Below are 6357 nucleotides of genomic sequence, written 5' to 3'. Positions count from 1 at the left end.
CTTTCAGTCTGGGTGTATCTTTAGGTTCAAAATGGGTCTCTTGTAGACAACATATGGATGGGTCCTGTCGTTTTATCTAATCTGCAACCCTGTGCTGTTTTATGGGCGCATTTAGTCCATTCACATTGAGAATTATTGTTGATAGATACATTTTTATTGACATCGTGTTACCTTTGAAGTCTTTCTTTCTGTAGATTGTCTCTATATTTCTGTTCAATGTTATTCTTAGGATTTTTTCCTCTTTTATAGAACCCCCCCTTAATATTTCCTGCAGTGTCGGCTTGGTGGTTGCATAGTCTTTTAAGCCTTGCCGGTCTTGGAAACTCTTTGTCTCTCCATCCATTTTGAATGTCAGTCTTGCTGGATAAAGTATTCTTGGCTGCATGTTCTTCTCATTTAGTGCCCTGAATATATCTTGCCAGCCCTTTCTGGCTTGCCAGGTCTCTGTGGACAGGTCTGACGTTATTCTGATGGGCTTTCCTCTGTAAGTAAGGAGGCTCTTTTTCCTAGCGGCTTTCAAGAGATTATATCTACAATTATGATTCCTCAATTTGATTATCAGGTGCCTTGATGTTTTTTTGGAATCTATAATCTTGGGTGGAGACCGTTTGGCCTCTAGTACATGAACACTGGTTCCGTTCGTGAGATTGGGAAAATTTTCATGAAGAACTTGTTCCATTATATCTTCTAGTCTTCTTTCTTTCTCCTCCCCTTCAGGGATTCCAATAATTCTGACTTTGGAACGTTTCATGGCATCATTTATTTCCCTGATTCTGTTTTCGTGGCTTCTAAGCTGTTTGTTCCAGGCTTCCTCCTGATCCTTTCTCTCTATCTGTTTGTCCTCTAGATCACTAATTCTATCTTCTGTCTCAGTTACCCTAGCTTTGAGAGAATTTAGATTAGATTGGAACTCTTTAAGAGCATTGAGAACCTCATCCCTGGTAGCTTTCAGCTCTGCCCTAACATTGTGCACATCATCTCTGGTTGCTTTCAGTTTGGCCCTAATCAATTCTGTTTGGTTATCCATGGCTTTCTCCAACCTAGCTATTGCCTGGATAATTGTTAGCCTGAATTCTCTTTCCAACATATTGTCTATGTTGATAGTCATTAGCTCTGTTGCAGAAGGCCCATCCTCTATATTTTTCTTCTGTTGGGCAGTCCTCCTCCTAGTCATTTTGGTGAGAGCTGAATGGATGTAGCTGGATGTATTGACCGTGGTGCATTCAAGGTGCACCCTGGAACACTTCTGAGCAATCAGGATTCCCCACCCAAACGAGAGAAAAAAGAAAAGAAAAAGAAAAAAAAGAGAGAGAGAGAGACAGGAAAGAAAGGGAAGATAAAAGAGAAGGTTCAGCCCAAATGGGCCCGCCCCAAGGTAAGATTTATGAAGTATACAAGAAAAACAAACAAAAAGACTGATAAAAGTATATGACAAGAGAAAAAAAAATTTTATATATATATATATATATATATATATGCAAATAAAGGAAGAACCTTGTCAAAAAGAACCCCAAGTGTAAGATTTATATACTATCAGGACAAACACAAAAACACAGAAACGCTGGTGGAAGAAAAAAATGGGAGAGTGGTTATAAATTCTCACTGTGGGCGAGGAAGGTTGTTTTGATTCTTCCTGGATGTATCTTAATATCTTTGCTAAGGACTCAACTTTCCTAAGATAAAGGGGGATTAAAAATTGGTTTACCTATAGGGGTAGCATTGATTGGGGAAAGGGGATTACCTTGAAGTTTAACTCTATATGAATATTAGAAAATAAAAATAAAAAAGGAAAAAACTAGACTAAACTAAACTAAAATAAAAAAAAGAAATTTAAAAAATAGAAATTAAAAAAATAGAAATAGAAAATTAAAAAATAGAAAAAAGAAAACACAGGTATATGTATCAAATGTTCAGGTTAGAAGGTTATTATGGAATTTGATGTACTGGACATCTCACTGTGATGGTAAATAGGTTAAAAATTATCTATATAAAAAAAATGAGCCAGAATAGTGGGAACGAATTAAAAATAAAAGTTCTCCTATGAAGTAGTGGTGGTTGTTCTCTTGTCGTCTTTTTTTTTTTTTTTTTCTTTCCTGGTTGGTTTTCTGGGTGAGGGGCCTGCCCTGTGGGTTTTCAGTCAATGATGTTCTCTGAGTTAAGTCCTCCCGCCCCCCTCAAGGGGGTGGGCTCTGAGGAAACTGTTCTTTTCAGGCTTTTGTTCTCTGGAGGTTTTTATGTTTGTTCACTTTTTTTTTTCTCTCTCTTGCCTTGACCACTTTTGATGGTTTTTGTAGGTTTAGAGGAAAGCAAACTGCACCCTGACCTCCCTCTCAGAGAGAAGCTTCAGTCTGGCTGCAGGGCCCAAATAAATTCCCCCTTGGCCGCTGGCAGAGCATGTTCTGAATCGTGGTCCCTGGGGACGCAGGATTTTTTGCTTGTACCCAAAACCCCCACAGCGGTGGCTGTCTGGGTAGCTCCAGACTGCCAAAGAGGTTCCAAGTAGTGATAGCACACTGAGATTTTCCCACTGGCCCCCGGCTGGGAGTGCCTGGTCTTTCCGGTTCGAGAGCACTGGGCTGGCACCCGTGCACACCTCTCTCAGGGGAGGGCAGGGGGCGCGACTTGGACTCTGACAGCAGGGCATGGCACTCCCGTGGGGAGTGCAAAAAGGCTGTGGTTCTGCTGGCTGGCGAAGCTCCCAGACCCTCATGGGAGCCGGACCTCATGCACTCTCAGGTGTGCTGGTGGCTCAGGGACCAAGACCTGGTTTCTCCGCCGCACTCTCTCTGGCTCTGCGCCAGGGGTGGGTGTCCTGGGTCTGGGGACTTAAGCCCCTGTCCCTAGCTGCCCCGATTCCCACAATTTCGCCCCTGTGATCCTTTGCTCTTTTTGAGTGCTTTCTACCAGACTCCAAGTTAATGCTGGTCCCTAGATGCAGGGCACTCTCAGATTGGGATATTACTTTCCAATTGGTGGCCTCTGGTGGCTCCCTCTCCCTTTTGTTTATCTTCTGATATCAGTCCGAGGTTCCCACTCTGCTTTACCTGCCCACTGGCGTCTTCTGCTCCTGTAGAGATCCAGACGTGTATAATTCTGATCTCAGGCTGATTTCGTGGGTGATCGGAGTTCTTTGGAAGGTAATCAGATCACTTTAGGGTACAGGTTGAAAGGGCGCCTCCTCCTACTTCCCCGCCATCTTGTCTCCCCCCCCAATGTATATGGATTTTTATAAAATCTTGTTTTGTTCTATTTCTTCCTTTTCTATTTTTCCCTTTTTATTGGGGAGAGAGATAGCCAATTTTCTTCTCTCTTCTTTTTCCTCATTACAACTCCCTTACCCACTGCTGTCATAGTTATTTTCCCCTTATTTCTTTATTTCTTTACTTACTGGTAACTTGTGAAGTAAGCCAGGAAATTTACCTTTTCTAAGCAAAGCTTTGACACACTGAAAGTACCAACACAGATCACTACTTTCTCAATATATATACCGTAAATATATCCAAAATATATGTCAAGTTCTTTAGGTTGATTTTATTTCCCCTCCCTACCTCACAAATTAGACATTATTACTATTTTTATATGGTCATGTTAGTTTGGGTTTACCTATCAGTTTATCAAATCTTTGTATTTTATTTCTTATAATCCAGACCCGTGCTTTGAATTATTTTCTTTCTACTTGAATAACATCCTTTAGAACTTCTTTTAGTGAAGTCTGTTGTAGATAAATTCACTTAGCTTTGTTTGTGTGAAAGTGTCTTCATTTTTCTTCATTCTTGAAAAATAGTTTAGCTTGGCAAAGAATTCCTGATGGAGAGTTATTTTCTCAGCACATGGAAGATATATATATTTTTCTAACTACCATCTTCTATTGTTAATGTGAAGTCAGGATATCTTGACTAAAGTTCCTCCCATGGATTTTGGGACATGATGGCCCCTGCTATTTGGGTGGTGGGATAGCAACAGGTGGGTTTTCAGCTTCCTATAGTGAAAGGGCACTGGGACAAACCACTCTGCAAAGCACTTCCTTGGAATTTCATAGCCTTAGCGTTTTAGGAAACTCCATTCACCTATACAGCTGCTTCTTCACTCAATCAAGGGCATACCCCTTGCTTCAGTGTTGTTCTCTGAGCCCTGTATTGTTAGTTCTCAGGTTCTCTTCCAGACCAGGGCAGAGAAAAATCCCATACCAAGCTTTACTATGAGAAATACTCAGAAAGTGTGAAGTCCTACCACACTTTTCATGCCCAATCTGCCTTCTGGTCCCACACACTCAGGAAAGTTTGAAGGTTCAGAGAGGCTATTTCCAATTCAAGCTGCCAGTATTCTAAAATACTGGACTCCAGTGCTGTTTCTAAGAATTGGAGGGAGGTTTCAGAAAGGCCTTATGATTTGTGCACCTGCTCACCAGCAGATAGCTGCTAATTCAAATAAAAGATCAAATTCCTTCATAATGCTATTGTCAGTGAGCACTGGTTTATCTTCCCTGATTTCCATTTGGAATGCATGGTTGCTGTTCTGTGGTGTGTGTGTGTGTGTGTGAAAGACAGACACACACAGATTATTCTACAGAAGAACATTTTCTCTGTTTCCAAAGTTTTATTATACTAGCATAAAAAAACCTTTTGATGCCCATCTTTAAGATAATGTAAAAATTATGTTAATATCTGTACAATATTTGCTGAGAGGCAGTGTAAAAAATGGGCTTTACGATAATTCAGAATCAGTTCTTTTTATTTGAATCTGTCTTTTATTAGTTGAGTGACATTAGGCAAGTTTCATTTACCACATGTCCTCATTTGTAAAATAGAAATAACAATAAACTACCTCCGAGAGTCTTTGTGAAGATTAAAAGAACAGACTTCCAGTTTCTGGTTCTGCGTGTAAGGAGCTTAAAAGTCACCACTATTATGTTTCAACAAGTAAAAAAGCTGCATTGACTTAAAAATCAACAACTGTTATTGTATCTAGGAAAGCACTGAGGACAGAGGGCAAAGCATGACTCCTAAGATTAGAGAGACGGGCCGGCAAACAGGGAGTCATAGCTTACGTGAGCAGAAACCTCCACCGAGTCAGCACTGGGGTGGAAAAACCTGAACTACAACTGACGATTGATGGGGCTCAGAGAGAAGAAGTCTGAGAGTTAAAGCATCGGGGGACCCAGTAATAAGAGGGTTCCTGCAATTTTGTGAGATTTATATCCAGGTGTTCAATCAGGTTCCCATAATAAGTACCAGAGAAAAATCCCCTTGTGCTTCCATGGGGGGGAGGGAAAAAGCAATTATTTTGAAATACACCAGAGCACTTTGTTCTTAACAAGGCCTGACCTTAGGGGATGCTAGTTAACTGGATGGAGCCTGACCTGCTGCAGAGTACCAGAGCCTAATTGACTGGGGGAAAGGAAATACCCGACTTAAGCCCACTCTAGCCATCCTCTTCTAGGGAAGGTGGGTGGAGGAAATAAAACTAAAAACACCCGTGAAGTTCACAGTGCAAAGACACAGGCTCACTAATCACTGAGAACTAATCACAGGATTATAGAACACTTTACCTCCCACAGCTTAACACTACTTTTATGAAAAGCCTATTTACAACAGTTCCTTTTGCTCAATACATCATATCTGACTACCAAGAAAAATTCATAAGATATACCAAAAGGCAAAAAACTCAATTTAAGGAGTCAGAGTAGAGTAAGCCTCAAAACCAGAAGTGGCAAAGAAGTTAGACTGAGACTTTAAAATAATTATTATTAATATGCTAAGGATTGTAATGGATAAAGTAGACAGTGTACAAGAATATGTAGGTGGAGGGATATAAATCCTAAGGAAAAAAACCCACAAAAAATGCTGCAGATCAAAAACACTGTAGCAGAAATGAATGCCTTTGATAGGTTAATTAGTAGGTGGAACACAGTTTAGGAAAGAATCTTTGTGCTTGAGGATATCACAATAGAAACCTCCAAAACCTTACCCGCAGAGGAACAAAGATAAGAACTACATCCAACGTCCCTTAGAAACCATGCTGAGCAAGAAAAGAGAGGAGCAAAATAATTAAAGTGTTGAGAGAAAATAACCACCAACCTAGAATTCGATACTCTGTGAAATCATCCTTGAAAAGTGAAGGAGAAATAAAGACCTTCTCAGACAAATAAAAATTGAGGGACTTTATTGCCAGCGGCTATGTCTTGCAAGATATGCTAAAGGAAATACTTTAGAGAGAAGGAAAATAATTTAGGCCAGAAACCTAGATCGACGTAAGTAAAAAGAATACCGAGAAGGAATAAATAAAGGTTAAGTAAAAACTTTTGTTTTTCTTACTCATAACTGATATAACAGATAAAAGTTGATTCAATAATAGCAG

Source organism: Lutra lutra, chromosome 10, assembly GCF_902655055.1.
Source record: "Lutra lutra chromosome 10, mLutLut1.2, whole genome shotgun sequence".
Taxonomy (NCBI): domain Eukaryota; kingdom Metazoa; phylum Chordata; class Mammalia; order Carnivora; family Mustelidae; genus Lutra; species Lutra lutra.
Note: the sequence above shows the minus strand (reverse complement) of the source record.